Source organism: Schistocerca gregaria, chromosome 4 (assembly GCF_023897955.1).
Source record: "Schistocerca gregaria isolate iqSchGreg1 chromosome 4, iqSchGreg1.2, whole genome shotgun sequence".
NCBI classification, from domain to species: Eukaryota; Metazoa; Arthropoda; class Insecta; order Orthoptera; family Acrididae; genus Schistocerca; species Schistocerca gregaria.
Window position 1 is genome coordinate 588,115,394 of NC_064923.1, and position 17,168 is coordinate 588,132,561.

At 40.7% G+C, this 17,168-nt stretch overlaps 1 protein-coding gene across 3 annotated transcripts in view; it reads right to left on the minus strand.

The window, feature by feature from the left end:
• The window catches only part of LOC126267070 (uncharacterized), a 175,173-nt gene extending 158,581 nt beyond the window's left edge, over positions 1-16,592 (minus strand). Inside the window, exon 1 of one of the 3 annotated variants that reach the window (XM_049971925.1) lies at positions 16,057-16,592. The gene's annotated coding sequence lies outside the window, so the exon portion shown is untranslated. The remainder of the gene's footprint in view (positions 1-16,056) is intronic. The other 2 variants (XM_049971924.1, XM_049971926.1) reach the window with 2 other exon arrangements.
• Between the last annotated feature and the right edge of the window lie 576 nt (positions 16,593-17,168).

Genomic DNA, 17,168 nt, shown 5'->3' on the forward strand with positions numbered 1-17,168 from the left:
AAACCAGATGGCAGTCATAAGAGTCGAGGGGCATGAAAGGGAAGCAGTGGTTGGGAAGGGAGTGAGGCAGGGTTGTAGTCTCTCCCCAATGTTATTCAATCTGTATACTGAGCAAGCAGTAAAGGAAACAAAAGAAAAATTTGGAGTAGGTATTAAAATCCATGGAGAAGAAATAAAAACTTTGAGGTTCGCCGATGACATCGTAATTCTGTCAGAGACAGCAAAGGACTTGGAAGAGCAGTTGAACGGAACGGATAGTGTCTTGAAAGGAGGATATAAAATGAACATCAACAAAAGCAAAAATGAGGATAATGGAATGTAGTCGAATTAAGTCGGGTGATGTTGAGGGTATTAGATTAGGAAATGAGACCCTTAAAGTAGTAAAGGAGTTTTGCTATTTGGGGAGCAAAATAACTGATGATGGTCGAAGTAGAGAGGATATAAAATGTAGACTGGCAATGGCAAGGAAAGCGTTTCTGAAAAAGAGAAATTTGTTAACATCGAGTGTCAGGAAGTCATTTCTGAAAGTATTTGTATGGAGTGTAGCCATGTATGGAAGTGAAACATGGACGATAAATAGTTTGGACAAGAAGAGAATAGAAGCTTTCGAAATGTGGTGCTACAGAAGAATGCTGAAGATTAAATGGGTAGATCACATAACTAATGAGGAAGTATTGAATAGGATTGGGGAGAAGAGAAGTTTGTGGCACAACTTGACAAGAAGAAGGGATCGGTTGGTAGGACATGTTTTGAGGCATCAAGGGATCACCAATTTAGTATTGGAGGGCACTGTGGAGGGTAAAAATCGTAGAGGGAGACCAAGAGATGAATACAGTAAGCAGATTCAGAAGGATGTAGGTTGCAGTAGGTACTGGGAGATGAAGAAGCTTGCACAGGATAGAGTAGCATGGAGAGCTGCATCAAACCAGTCTCAGGACTGAAAACCACAACAACAACAGGGTCAATCCATTTCAAATTACGAATATAAATAAAATTTATTGCTCAACTTTTTTACTTTACTGATTTTTTTTTTTCTATAAAGAGTTCTCTGTAGGTACACAGTAACAAAACACCGCCTGAAAAAGTTTTATAAGCCATAGTTTTTTCTAGCAACCACTTTTTAATGACAATTGAGCAAATTTTAATGGACAGCGTGGTTTGTGAAAAGTTTAAGTGCCAAGTTATTTTAAAAGATATCAGGCATATGGTTTTTTTTTTTTTTTAATTTTTCTATCATGCAAGAGAGTCAGTCAAGTCTTTCTGTACAGACTCTGAAAAAGTTTCTGAATCGTTACTTTTTCAGACCATAAATTTCTATGAAGAAAGAGAGCTCACTAATATGACATTATTTCTGTATTGAGTACTTACATAACTACCTGCAGTATAAGTTTTAGTCCTGAGAATGCACTCCCATGTTTTCTAGGGCTTTCCAAAACTGGCCAAAAACCTTTGAATGTCAATTTTCACAGCACAATATCTAAAAAGGACTGAATAGAAACGAGTGAAAATATTACAGAATTTTCTTTCTACCCATTGGAATGTCTCATAAAAAAATATGACAGATTCAACTGTATTGAGAGTAACAGAGCAGTGAATATCAGTAAAAACGCAACCCTTCTACATGCTCGTTCAGTGCTAAGTTAGCATACAAAGGCTTGAAATTATTACAATTGACATTGGTTGAATGGTGTTTAAATCATTGCTTACAATAAATGACCAAATATTTCTACTTTTAAGTACCAATAGGCAGTGATAACAACAGGTAATAGTTCTAATTCTTAAACTTAACTTACCAATATATTTGTTGTACTACACTTGAATACAGTATACACAAAATAATGTTTCTCTAAGTATTTAGATTTAAATTTTAGTTGTAACTATGTGCCAGCTGCTATTTTCATTAGAGAGTTAAACAAACATGATATTTCATTCCACAGTTTATCAGTTTTGTTCTGTGTTCTATCAAACACTGATGTGCGTTGCAGTGGAGTCACTTTTCGTATTATTTTCTTTGCAGGCACCCAAGTCAGTGAACAACTCAACAAGAATTTTGCAAATGTAGACTTTAACTCTCCCATCTGCAACTGTTTTCAGGAATAACAGAGTGTTCAAATATTAAGTATGAGCTGTTTTGTGAGTGAAAAATGGCTCTGAGCACCATGGGACTTAACTTCTGTGGTCATCAGTCCCTTTGTGGATGAACTAGTAGTGAATAGTTCCATTAACAACACTACAAGAAAGACATGCCTCAAGACTTACCACCTGAAGAACAATGTCTGTTAAATTAGTAAATTACCACAAACATAAATATTTAGACAAATACAACCACATTTTTGGAGAAAAAATGTTGTGACCCATTTGGTACTCACAAAAAAACAGTGAAAAATGGTTTGCATAAAATACTAGTTTCCAAGAGTAAAAACATATATATTAACCTGATTTCTGGACAAGCTCTGTGTCCAACTTGTGCATCAAGAATATTTGTAGGACAACCACTTGAAGAAGTGACAAATAGTGTTGCTGAAAATGTGCCTGAATTTCTTTCTGGACCTTCTGAATTAGTTGAGGCTAATCGATTGCATCAGGTAGAATCCAAATGTGAAACTTTGGAATTACCTCCTTTGTGCTGAAATAACAAACCTTAACACAGAACAGCGACTGTTAACTGTACAAAGAAAAACTGATAAAACCACAAATGCAATCAAGTGGAAATTGCAATAATCTTTCCATAATGACTTAGATGCTCTGCATCAAAATAGTACAGAAAATCTACAAAGTGAGATTGATATACTCACTTTACCAAAATGAAAGAAAAATTCAAAGTTTCTAGGTAAGATGATAAAATTAAGATAATTAGCCTCTTGCCAAGATCATCGTCAAAGAGAAAATAATTGCGGAATTGGGTGCATCTGAATACATGGTGAAGCTAACTATGCAGCTAGTAAAGGATCAAGGTATCTTACCACACCTTTAAAAAAATTTAAAAAAAAATAAAAAAAATAAGAAGAAGAAGAGGTGCCAACAAAATAGCAGCTCGGCAATCACCCTCTCTGGGTCTAGCCTGTACTACGGGGTACGTGTGAAACCTACCTGTTGACCCAGAGCTGGGAATTACATGTTATCCAGTCACCTGTTACGTGTCAGATGCACAGGGAGGAAGTAGAAAAAAAAGAGGAGCCTCAGACACTGAAGTGGAGGAAGGACAGGAGAAGGTGAATGAAGAAAGGAAAAAGGAATGAAGAACAGTGGTGAGACTGTTCTTATATCAGCTATGGATGGAGCAGAACATTCCCAGAAACACTCCAGACATGTTCCTCAAGGGAGGGGAAAAAGAACAGCAAGCGGATAGACATGCAGCATGGAAGGGAAAAGATGCTGCAAAGGCTGGGGTAGATTCCTCCCCTGTGTGAGCCAAAATCTAAGTACTAACATCAACATCTTTTGTAATGAAGTGTTTTAAGATAGAGAAAGCAAGGCAAATGAAAAATGTGTTACATTAATACCACTATTGTTTATTTTATTTCAATAAGATGAAACACATTTGTTACAAAAACATGCATTTCCCTGGAGTTCAAGACACATTTAATATAGCTTCACTGATTTCAGAAATAACCTCAGAAAAAGTAAGTCTCTTGAAATAAGTGTATAAGGCAGGGAAGAGTGGTGTAAACAAACACTATGGGTGACTGCCAATAAAATGTTGGTTCTACTATGTTCATTATTGTCAGTTATTAGTCACTGTGTTATGTGTATTATTTTAACAAATATTGTGTGATTTTTCTTTTGAGAAATATATGAGTGCATAGCGTACAAACCGCCAGCAACTGCCACTATTTTATACTTCTTATCGTCCATGCTTTCGAATATATAAATTATTTTCGAAGTGTCAAAATGTAATAGAATAAATAAAAGGTCTATAAAATGCTGCACTGTACACGTAATTGCAGTGAAACAGTCGCAATTCCTGAAATCCATTGCCCGTGGCCTCTGGCCTGCTGAGGAGCACCGCAGTCCTGGGTCCTTGGAAATCTGCCGCATTATGCCACATACAAAAGAGACCTAGACTGCAGGCTCATAGGTGAGACTAGATCTGATGGGCAGGGCTTACACATTAGTGGGACATGATGGGCTTCAGATCGCCACGCCCAATCCATTAGATACCCACAGATATGGCCTGTGGTTTTGGCCCATCTTGGAAGTCCACTTGTGTGACCAGCAATTCATGAGCCACAGACACCGTGTTGATGAAATGAGACCAATGAGTTTTTTCCAGTGTGTCCCTCACACATTTGAAATTCCCTGATATTCCCTGATTTCCAGAGTTTGTGGCAACCCTGATTTTATTTGGCTGTATTTATTTTTGTGTCATTTGGTTTGTGTATCAAATGATGTTTTATGTATTAATTTTTCACTATGAATATACTGATGTGTGTCAGGCAGATAAAATGGCTTTAAGTTTAGGTGTACTGACAACATGCAATTAATAACAGACGATTGTTCATACAGGCATGTTATTTGGTTTCTTTGTCAACACCAATGTTTTGTCATTGGTGGCTACGGTGAAGTTCATTTCAGTAACTATACAAGTTATGTGGAAATAACAATATCAATCTTACACCACAAATAGCTTGTTATGTTTTGTTGGTAAGTATCATGTGTGTTCAAGTAACAAGATGCTAATGGTTATCATTACATTTTAAAATTTGTTTCATATTTAAAGGAGGAAGATTGGCTGTTAGGATTAATCTCATGCAAACTCCAAATTCACAATTATGTATTTATTATTAGATTATTTAAAAAATGTTCTTCATCATGAAATTGTCATCGACATGTTTCTTTTGGTTGCAAGACTAACGTCATGGTTGCTATAATGGATTGAGACGAGTTGCTTCTATCTGCCATTTTGATGAAATCCAACATCTGTACTTGGTAAACTACAGACTAGCACACGGTGGAGGCTACATCTCATTGTACCACATACCATGGTTTTGTAGCATTACATGCACATATAGAGCACAGAAAGATTGACTGTTAGATGCCTCTGTTGGTACTGTAATAATTAGTCCCATCTTGTCTTTGCAGTGCCGATGGAAGTGATATGTAGAGGGTTATAGAATACTCCTAGATTTTTCACTTAAAGCTGGTTCTTGAAGTTTTGTATGCAGGATTTCATAGGGTAGTTGACATCTACCAATTAAGATTCCCAAACATTTGTGTGACACACTCCCACTGGCAAACAAACTCGTCATCATCTGTGCTGCCCTTATTTACATACATCTACACCAATTACTCTGCAGTTAACAATTAAGTGCCTGACAAAGAGCTCAGCAAACCACCTTCAAACTATTTCTCTACTGTTCCACACTCGAATGGTATGTGGGAAAAATGAGCACTTATGTGTGCCAGTTCTGGTTACTCGTATTTTAAGGTTGGTTGGCTGATTTGGGGGAAGGGGATCAAACAGTGAGTGCATCGCTCATGTTGGATTAGAGAAGGATGAGGAAGGAAAGCGGCCGTCTCCTTTCAAAGGAACCATCCTGGCATTTGCCTGAAGTGATTTAGCGAAATCATGGAAAACCTACATCAGGATGGCCGGATGAGGGCTTGAACTGTCATCCTCCCGAATGCGAGTCCTGTTTGCTAACCATTTCGCCACATTGCTCGGTACTAGTATTTTATCATGACAATCATTTCTCCCTATGTAGGTGGGCATAAGCAGAATATTTTCCCAAGAAATTTCACAAGAAGATCCTGCTGCAAGGAAAAACACCTGTACTGTAATGATTGCCACCCCAACTCATGTACGAAGTCCGTAGCACTCTCTACCGCACTTTGCAATAATACAAAATGAGCTGCTCTTCTTTGCATTTTTTTTTATGTCCTCCATCACTCGCATCTCATGCAGATCTCACACCACTTGGCAATACCCCTGAAGAGGGCAGATAACTGAGTGTATGCAGTCTATTTAGTAGATTGGGCGGTTGGTTGGTTTAAAAGAGCGGGAGGAGGGGGGGGGGGGGGGGGGGGGAGCGACCAAACTGCTAGGTCATCGGTCCCTCATTCTGATTAAAATAATTCCACAAGGGTGGGAGTAAAATAATAGATACATACAAAGCACAACTGGAAGAAAGGAGAAAACCACAAGAATGACAGAAGGGCAACAAACACTAAAATTGGACAAGAAAACCACAGAGAGATGTACGAAACACATAGAAGAGATCAAAGCAAGAGAGCACATTACCATGGCTGAGCGACCATGAAAATAAAAAGGAGAAGCCCGTCACTCTGCAACATATTAAAACCTCCACCCTAAAAGCACTAGGCTGGAGGACATGGAGGGACAAAAGTTAAAAGTACACCGCAGAGCGGCTAAAAGTGGGCAATCCAGCAAGAGGTGGACGACCATCATTTGTGAGCCACAGTGACACCGTGGTGGGTCCTTGCGACGGAGGAGGTAACCATGAGTTAGCCACATACGGCCAATGCGGAAGTGGCAGAGGACAACTGATTCCTTGTGAGAGAACCACATGGAAGACTTCCACACATCCATAGTGTCCTTAATGACACACAGTTTGTTGTGCATACTATTATGCCATTCCGTCTCCCAAAGCTGAAAAACCCTGCACCGTAAGACAGAATGCAAGTCAGTTTCGGAGATGCCCATCTCCAGAAGCAGTTTCTGCATAGCCTGTTTGGCCAGCCTGTCGGCAAGTTCATTGCCTGGGATTCCAACGTGTCCTGGAGTCCACACAAACACCATGGACGACGGGACCATTCCAGGGCATAGGTGGACTGCTGAATGGATGCTACCGAAGGATGGTGAGGGTAGCACTGGTCGATAGCTTGTAGGCTGCTCATGGAGTCAGTACACAGGAGAAATGACTCGCCAGAGCATGAGCACATGTGCTCAAGAGCACGAGATATGGCCGCCAGCTCTGCAGTGAAAACACTGCAGCCATCTGGCAAGGAGTGCTGCTCAATATGTCCTCCATGAACATACGTAAAGCCTACGTGGCCATCAGCCAGTGAGCCATCACTGTAAACCACTTCATGACCCCAGTACATGTCGAGAATTGACAGGAAGTGATAACAGAGAGCTGCAGGGTTAACGGAGTCCTTAGAGCCATGTGAAAGGTCCAGAAGAATCTGCAGAGGTGGTGTACACCATGGAGGTGTATGTGAATGGACCTTGAGGCGAGGTGGTAACAGGAAGGCCTCCAGTTCAGACAGAAGGAACTGGATTTGATCACAATCTTAAGCCCTGACCTGGGCTGCTAATGCGGGAGATGAACTGCCGTGGTTGAGAAAACTTCAACATACGTTTTCGAGAACACATGGATGCTCTATGTTTAAAAAAACTTAAATAAATCCACATTTGCCCAACATGTAGCAGAAGAAGAACATCAAGTAACAGACATATCCCATAACCTACAAGTTCTCCACCTAGCCAACAAAGGAAAAAGAATGAACCTACTAGAAGAAATCGAAATTTATTCACATAAACATGCATCCCCTTCTGACATACTTAACGACCAAACAGAGTTACCAAACCGAATATTTCTGAAAAACTTCCACACTCTACTTATCAAACCACTTACTAAGCACAATAGAGAAATAACATAATCTAATATAAACCCAACAAATGCATGTAATAATATACAACATAAAAATCTTAATTCTATCTTTGCTATTTGTAAATGTATGAACTACTACTTTGTGCAAATGTGTTATGTTAGTTTATTGTCTTCAATACTGCCAAAGTAACAAAAAAAAAAAAAAATTAAAAAAAGACAACTTAGTATACATTGTACTTAAAACACTTCTATCACCCAAGTCAATGTTTAGTAAACAGTAGCTTAGCTAGAACCTCAAAACTTTCGTAAAAATATAACTTTGTCCATAGATAAACTGCTTTATATATATATATATATATATATATATATATATATATATATATATATATATATATATATATATTAAAAACAAAGATTCCAAGACTTACCAAGCGGGAAAGCGCCGGCAGACAGGCACATGAACAAAACACACAAACACACACACAGAATTACGAGCTTTCGCAACTGGCAGTTGCTTCGTCAGGAAAGAGGGAAGGAGAGGGAAAAATGAAAGGATATATATATATAAAAACTGGCAGTCGACAACATGGCAGATAATGCAGTGCGCCTGTGTAAAATACATGACAAAAAGTGTTTTTGCTGTTACAAAAAAGAAGAAAGGCCAAGAAAAAAAAGAAGAGGAGAATGTAAGTAAAATGAACAGCTGATAGTGGGTAACTTTAAACTCGCGAAATTGAAGTAAATGATTGGAATCGTTGCTTTTGCACAGGCCAGCTGCAGAAAGCACAGGCCAGCTGCAGCATCCAAACTGCTGTCGATATTTTAACATTGTAGAAACTGAAGATATATGTAATTTGCCAGCTGAAGATGGATGCAAACCCGAAATGCACTTTGGCATAAATAAAACACATTAAAAAAAGTGGATGGTCACTGTATTTTTATAGTAAAATATCATTATCCACGGCCACAGAGCTCAACAGTCCAAATAAAATGGACAAATTGTTAAGGAGACAGTAATTCAGATCGGCATGAGAACTATGAATGTATACAACGTAACTGGTGAACAGTTCAATGGAGGGGGGCTCTGGTCTCCACCAGGACACTGGTCACCGGGCTCATTCTAAAAGTTCCTGTCACTAGGCGAACGCCACAGTGGTGCACTGGGTTGAGTAAACGCAACACTGAGGGCACCGCTGAACCGTAAACCAGACTCCCATAGTCAAATAGTCAAGGCAGGATTGAACAAAGGCACAGTAGAGCTGCAACAGCATTGAGCGATATGCACCCCAGTTGGTGTTGCTCAGGCAGCGGAGAGCAATGAGGTGCTGCCAGCACTTCTGCTTAAGGGGAGGTTTTCTATCTTTTGGCTAAAAAAATCGATTTCTTTAAAAAATTGCATTTTTGGATTCATAAAAGTGTTTAGAATCCACCCCAAAGCGGTTTTTTTTCGAATATGGAATGGAAATGTTTGTTATTCACAGTTGGACAAAAAAATGCACGTGCCTGAAATTGGCCTTTTTCATGCACCAGTTTTTTTTTCGAGAATTTCAACTTTGAAGCCGCAAAAAATTATTCTATGTGCTTGCCCAAGGATCAAGTGATCAAGGAGCTTACAAGGTACTACGGCTTGGCAATGTGATGGCATTCCAATTCGATGGAACAGATGAGGAAGGCAATTTGGGCAACGTATCCCACAAGTGTTCGACAGATGACCACCCACAACACCAAAATTGTCCGGCTGGGGAAACTAGTTGGTGCAAGTGGCTCATTGCAGAGGCTACCGCACATTGAGACGAATATCAACATGACCAACTGCTCTCCACAGAAGTTCAAAATGTGATTCATCCAATCTTCAAGGCCCTTTCGGAGGACGAGTTATTGTACCGGTGCTTGGAGGAAACACACAAAATTCAAATGAAAGTTTGAATGTGTGTATTTGGAAGTTAGCCCCCTAGCATTTGCGTTCTGATGCGAAGTCTGTGGAGCCTGTGACTTTCCTGGCAGTGAGCCGCTTCAACAAAGGGTATTCAGCAATTCTGAAGATCATGACAACGGTGGACATCACCCTGGGACTCTATTCGACACAGTTCGCCAAGTATCCACTACAGTGAGTGGATCATCATTAAGGTAAAGTTCTGATTCTGGATGGATGGTGCACTGCCAACAGAAATGCATGAGACAAGACTTCGTGGCTGAAAACTGGAAGCCGTGGGCTAGAGCCAATGACTGCACTTTGTGTATGGCTCCCTGTAGGTGCCGCTTAGCAACATCAGTACTGGAGGGGCAGTACAAAATGCAGATGTCATCCACATGCACATAAGGTGACACTAATAGCCCAACAGCTGCTGCTCGACTGTTCATAGCCACTAAAAATAGAGAGACACTCAATAAGGGGCAACTGCGGAATGCCATTCTCCTGAATACGGGGGGAACTATGGGAGGCACTGACTTGGACACGGGAAGTATGGAGTTTTGGATCAAAATTGGGAGTGGCCCCTGGAGACCCTACTCATACAATGTGGCAAGGATATGATGTTGCCAGGTCTTGTCGTATGCTTTACATAAGTCAAAAAGACGGCAACCAGACGTTGGCATCTGGTAAAGGCTGTTTGGAAGGGAGACAAGAAGGACACAAGATTAACAGTGGTAGAGAGACCCTGGAGGAAGCCGCCCTGACATGGAGCCAGTAGGCCATGTGACTCCAGCACCTAACCCAACCTTCGACACACCATATGTCTCAGCAGCTTGCAAAGAAAATTGGTGAGGCTGATGGGCCGGTAGCTATCCACATCAAGCGGGTTTTGACCAGCTTTGAGCACCGGAATGATGGTGCTCTCCTGCCACTGCGATGGAAAGATGCCATTGCCATTGTACCAGATCTGGTTGAAGATGATGAGGAGATGTCGCTTGTAGTCAGACAAGAGATGTTTAATAATCTGACTGTGGATCCGATCCGGCCCAAGAGCTGTGTTGGGACAATGTGCAAGGGTGCTGAAGAGCTCCCACTCTGTAAATAAAGCATTATCGGGTTCACTGTGGCGTGTAGTGAACGAGAGGGCTTTCCTTTCCATCTGCCTGTTGAGGGTGCCAAAGGCTGGGGGTAGTTCTCCAACGCAGAGGCTCGAGCACAGTGCTCGGCAATCTCATTTGCATTGGTAGATAACATGCCACTGATGTTAATGCCAGGGGCACCTGTTGGGGTCTGGTAACCAAAAAGACATTTGATCTTCATCCAGACTTGGGAAGGTGACTTATGGCACCCAACGGTCAACACGTACTTCTCCCAACACTCCTGTTTCCTTTATTTTATACGCTGGTCAATGCAGGCATGGAGCCGCTTAAAGGCTATTAGGTGCGCTAGGGAAATGTGCTGCTTATGTAACTGTAGAGCTTGCTGAAGCTCTTTTAACTGCCTGAGTGACTTCCAGCAACCACCAAGAGACTGTCTTTCGCCTTGGGCACCCTAAAGAATGAGGGATCGCGTTTTCCGCTGCAGAAACAATCGTTGCAGTGATCTGCTCAATGACAACATTGATGGCACCATGTGGGGGAGATTCAGTGGTGATAGCAGAGGGGAAGGCTTCGCAGTCTGCCTTGTTTAAAGCCCATCTGGATAGCCTCCATGGGCATCATGCTGGGGGAGTGACAGGAAGATGGGGAAGTGGTCACTACCACACAGGTCGTCATGTGCTCTCCAGTGGATAGATGGGAGGAGGCCAGGACTGCAAACTGAGAGGTCAATGGCCGAATATGTGCCATGTGCCACACTGAAATGTGTGGGGGCACCTGCATTTAAGAGGCAAAGGTTGAGTTGTGACAGTAAATTTTCGACGAGTAAGCATGGCACCACCCTACAAGGAGTTATGGGCATTAAAATCTCCAAAGAGTAGTAAAGGTTTAGGGAGTTGATCAATCAGTGCAGCCAATAAGTTCAGGGGCACTGCACCACCTGGAGGAAGATATACATTGCAGACAGTTATTTCCTGCATTGTCCTTATCCTGACAGCCACGGCATCAAGAGAAGTTTGAAGGGACACAGGTTAACTACATACTGAGTTCAGGACATAGAAGCGAACTCCACCTGACACTCTATTATAGTCGCTACAGTTCCTGTAATATCCCTTATAGCCACGGAGGGCAGGGGTCCACATTGCCGGGAACCAGGTCTCCTGGAAGCAATGCAGAAAGCAAGTGTAAAGCTTAACAGTTGCCATAGCTCAGCCAGGTGGTGTCAAAAACCGCCGCAATTCCACTGGAGGATTGCGTGATCTTGAGACTGGGAAGGCAAGAAACACTCAATGAGGCAGTCTACACCTCAGGGTCACCTGCTGCCACCAGATGAGTACCTGTGCGATTGATACCCATTGTATCTGAGGGCCCAGCAAGATCTAGGTCCTCAGCAGACACCAGAATCTTCACCTCATCCTCAGACACAGAGATAGTAGGAAGTGGTGGTGTGGGTGCCACCGCAGTGCTTTGATTCTTGGGGAAATTTTTCTTTTCTGGTTTCTCTCACTGCTCCTTAGGCTTTCCGGCTGGGAGGACTTCACTGATTCAGTCTCAGGAACTGAGGAGGACAGTGAAGTCCTACGACCAGCTACCTGTGGTTGCTTCAGCCACTGGCGGGTGTCAACTTTGCCACTGGAAGGAACATGGGAAGGGAGTGACCCAAGGCTTAGTGACATGCTTCCCCGACTGAGAAGTGGGGAATTACGTCCCCGATGGCTGGGGGGGGGGGGGGGGGGGGGGGTTGCTCCTGAAGTAGGTTGTGCAGGAGTAACAGGGAGGGAAGTGCCCCCCCCCCTCCCCCCCACAATCAAGGGGGCAGGTGTAGTCTGACAGCTCTGAGAGCCAATTGTACACGGCGGAATGGAAGATGGTAGAACTGCTGTCGTAGTGGTGGCGTAGGCTGACATCATATGCACAGGTCTTTAGTAGAATTTTTGAACTTCTTAAGTGCTGTGCCAATAAATCAAATAACATTATCTATTTAATCATTCCAATTTAAGTTGTTAGTAAGTGTAATCTGTAAGTATTTAGTTGAATTTACACCCTTTAGATTTGTGTGATTTATCGTATAACCGAAAGTTTGGGATGTCTGTTAGTGCTCATGAATGAGTTCACACTTTTCATCATTTAGAGTCAATTACCACGTCTTGTGCCGTACAGATATCCTGACTATAGCATTCAATACCCCATGTTGGGTCTATTTGGTAAGTGTCCCACACACTTGAGCACTATTTTAGTATGAGTCACATGAGTGCTTTGAAAGAAACCTCCCTTGTAGACTGATTGCAGTTTTCCTGTATCTTACCAGTGAACCAAAGTATACTACCTGCCTTACTTAAAGCTAAGCCTATGTGCTCAGTCCATTTTATGCCTCTACAGGTTATTACATCTAGATATTTGTGCAATAAGAGTACTTCCGGTTGTGAACACCAAACCTGTACTAACTGGCTGCTACGTTTTTGAAATTTGTGAAGTGCAAAATTCTAAATTTCTTAACATTTAAACCAAGTTGACAATCTTTGCACCACTTTTAAATCTGACCAATATCTGACTGAATATTTGTGGAGCTTTTTTCTGACAGTACTTCACTACAGACAAATGCATCATCTACATAAAACAGCTATTATTAATATTTTCTTTGAGGTATTCAATATACAAAATGAGCAGCAAGTGTATCAACAAACTTCCCTCAAGGGGTTTGATTCCAGTTTCGTTGGTTTGTTGTGTTGTTTGAGGTAGTGATCATTGCGGACGTCGTTGTAGTTTTGGATTTTATGCTTTGGTATCAGTAGTTTCTGTTGACCTATACAGGTCAAGGGAAGTGTTCAATTCCAGTGGATATTGGGAAGGTTGTGGTGGTTTTATTTTATCGTTTTTGTAGTTTTGTTTAGTGGCACGTATTAGTTTGTCCCCACCCAAATACCCCCAATTTCCCCCGCTTGTCCTGTTGGTTTCATTATATGTTTGGAGGAATATGTGTTTGACGGTTTAACGATCTAGTTTTGTGTTTGTTGTCATGTTTACGTAATGATGTCATAATCGCGATATGGGAGTAGTTGTGAACGGTCGTTTCCGCCATATTGGTGACATCATTGGTCAAAGCAGAGGAGTGGAATCAGACGTTTCCGTTGACCCCCCTCAGGTTTGCCTGCATTTACTTCTACATCTGTTGAAGACATTCTATCCATGATAATATGTGATGTCCTCTCTATCAACAAATTCTCAATCCAATCACATAAATGTACTTTTGCTAATAAGCTTTGGGGTGGTACTAAGTAAAATGCTTTTTGAAACCAAGAAATACTGTCAATTGACAGCTTTAATCGATGGCTCTCAGCAATGTCAAGTGAGAAAAGCGTAAATTGTTTTGCACGACTGATGTTTGCAGGATCATAGCTGGTTAGCATGGAGCAGTTATCTCATTATGTTTGAACTACGAACATGTTCTAACAATACAACAGATGGAGGTAAGATATACTGGATGGTAATTTTGTGGGTCACTTCTACTGAGCTATCCTTTCTTCTAATTATTGGACACATTTGTCTGAGGAATCTACATTGCTTTATGGTTAAAGAAAAGGGATAAAATACAAAATCTCTAGAGATTCTGAATGATTCCACTGTACAATGGAACTCAGTTCAATTTTAGTGATTTAAGCTGCTCCTCAATGCTATTAACCCTAATATCTAGAACACTCAGCTTTGCAGTAGGACAAAAATTAAACTGGGGAAGTAAGTTACTCTTTGTGCTTCCTTTGTAAATGAACATTGGAAATTGAGTTCAGCCCTTTTTGGCTACTCTTTCTTAGAGAAAGTAAATGAAATCTTTAGAGATGTTTACAACCGGTCAACAAAGCAATAAACAAGGAGACAAATAACACTCATTTGTTTTTGATTTTTTCAGTTTCAACATTTTGTTGTTTAAAATTTCATGAAGCATTTATTAAGAAATCTGTCAACTGTTGCGGTACATAGTCTAGCAACTAGTTCATTTTCAACCCTGGTCTATTAAGACTGCATTGAAAGTGCCTGATCTTAATAACAAACATCAAAATAGCTATATATGTTTTATAAAATGTTTGTAGAAGGACTGTCGTAATACACATGTGCCTCTTAGCATGTCAGAACCAAACTTAAAAGAGTAATTTTTGTGAATATCTCAAACTGCACAGAGAAAATTGTCCAAGAAAATGAGAAATCAAAACCAACATGTTTAAAAGGCAGTTAATGCACACCACTCTATACTGTATATTAAAGGATTACCTCAATAACGTGAAGCTTGTCCCAGTAGGAGAAAAAAAAAAAGTTTGAGCTGGTAATACTTACAAACTAATAAATCATTTGTCATTACACAATATACTTTTATATTACTACGGATTTTACAGCAAAATTATATCTTCATGATCTGAAAAGGAATGTACTAGGGCCTAACCTCATTTCCATTCTGATAAGCTCAACATCTCCTTCATACATAAAACATAAACATAATGGACAGGCAGGGTACACACACACACACACACACACACACACACACACACACAGAGAGAGAGAGAGAGAGAGAGAGAGAGAGAGAGAGAGAGAGAGAGAGAGAGAGAGACAGAGAGAGAGAGAGAGTTAATCAATGGTGTAAAATTAGTTTAATAAAAAGCACTTTTTGTAATGCACTTTACAATGGCATGCAGAATATAGATATAAAACTAAATGACACCATAAGTAGTGCCTCATCAAATGCTCACATTTTCTAACTTTTAATCTTCTATTGCTGTTTCACACTGACACGTCAAATATCATTTTAAGGTAACATGTAAATGAACAAACTACTCACACAACTGAATGGAAGGTAATTTTGTACATGAAATGTCTAATCTTTCGCAGAATTTAACTTATAATGAGGCATCTTCATTAATAGTTACCTAAATGAATATTACTGAATGCAAAAGTACTTCACAAGCATATTAAAATACAGAAGGGATTTTATGAATGGTACGTATTTGATGTAAATACATCAGCAAAAGGCGAGAACTGTGGAATCATGAAAAAGAGGGGAAAAACGTGCTTCCCAAATTGGAACGCCAGAGATTTAAGGGATCAGGGGTTTCATGTACAGTGGCATCTATACAACTTTTAAGTTCGGATTTGGTTATGTACCTGCACAACAGCACAGTTTTCAGTTCTAGAAATATACTAGGGTACTTTTTGTGCACTCTAAGAAGATGGGAGTTCCTGTTTTTGTATATGATGGAACTTCGTAATCACACAGTAGCATTATACAATTAACCACTAGGGTGTTCGAAAGTGTCATGTTTGACTTGGGGAGGTCTATGCACTCTACCAGGAAAGCAAAGACCGAAACATAAACTACGGAGTCACTGTTAAAACAGTTAACACCTTTAAAATAAAAATTCCAATATCCACCTCATCAAAAACCAATACATACAAATTTATTATTTCTTAAGGTAATTCATATACTTACATGTACATGGGATGCATCTCCTCGTCTCTTCAACATTTCACATTTGACACTGATTCACTCTCCAACGTAAACATTTCCCAAACTAACAGAAAAGTATTTTAGTGTACTGTCGACCTCACAACCCCATATTTGTAATAAAATGTATAAACAAACACTGCACTTCGCGCGGAAATTCACATGACAGATCACAATGTTTGTACACAACACACACCCTAACATGTGCAGTATTTTTCCGATGAAATTCTTAGTTTAGCGACACGCAGATCGGAACAGAAGGACTGCTGGTAACTGATTGGCTGTTTGAAGTAAAGGCATCTCGAACATGGGATGGAAAATGAGCGTTTTGTGATGAGAATGCAAGGCCCGAGATGTTGGAGAACTTGTTGATGCATTTCTCGTTACAAAGAGTTCCTATTTCGGATTTCTATACATAACGTTGTTTTGTTAATTAATGGGAACTTCCGCCCAGCAAAAGGCAAAGGAATGATGACACAGTATAGATACAGACGGCTGCGGGTACGAGAACAAAGAATAGTGACGTGTTTGATATCTTTAGTGTTTAGTCAATCTGGTTTCGTACGCCTTAGCGAGCAGACGCTCGCGTGTATGTTGGTTCGAGTTAAGAGCAACAAAATCATTAGTTACAGTTTATATCAGGGCTTCATTCTGCACGAACCCTGCAATGGATTACCTACAGTGGTGACCACGTTTCCGTGTAGCAGTTCTATCATCCGTTTTGGATTTGTGCGACACTCAAGTGCTACTTCAACGACGGATACACTTCGGGAACATCCATTTTTCCAAAAAGCTATGCAGAACACGGTTGCACTGTTACTAGTGCTCCGCCGAACATACTCGTGCCCATTGGCCATAACTAGATAGAACTAAAACACGAAATTGACACCGTGAAGCAATGTGTAGACCCACAGAAGCATCTAAACAATCATTCTTCTCGTGATCAATTCTACATCCACATCTATACCCTGAAAACCACTGCGAAGTGCATGATGGACGGTACATCACGTTTTACCAGTTATTAAGGTTTCTTCCTGTGAATGGAATGGGAAGAAACCCTAATAACTGGTACAGTGGGTCGTACCCTCTGGCAGGCA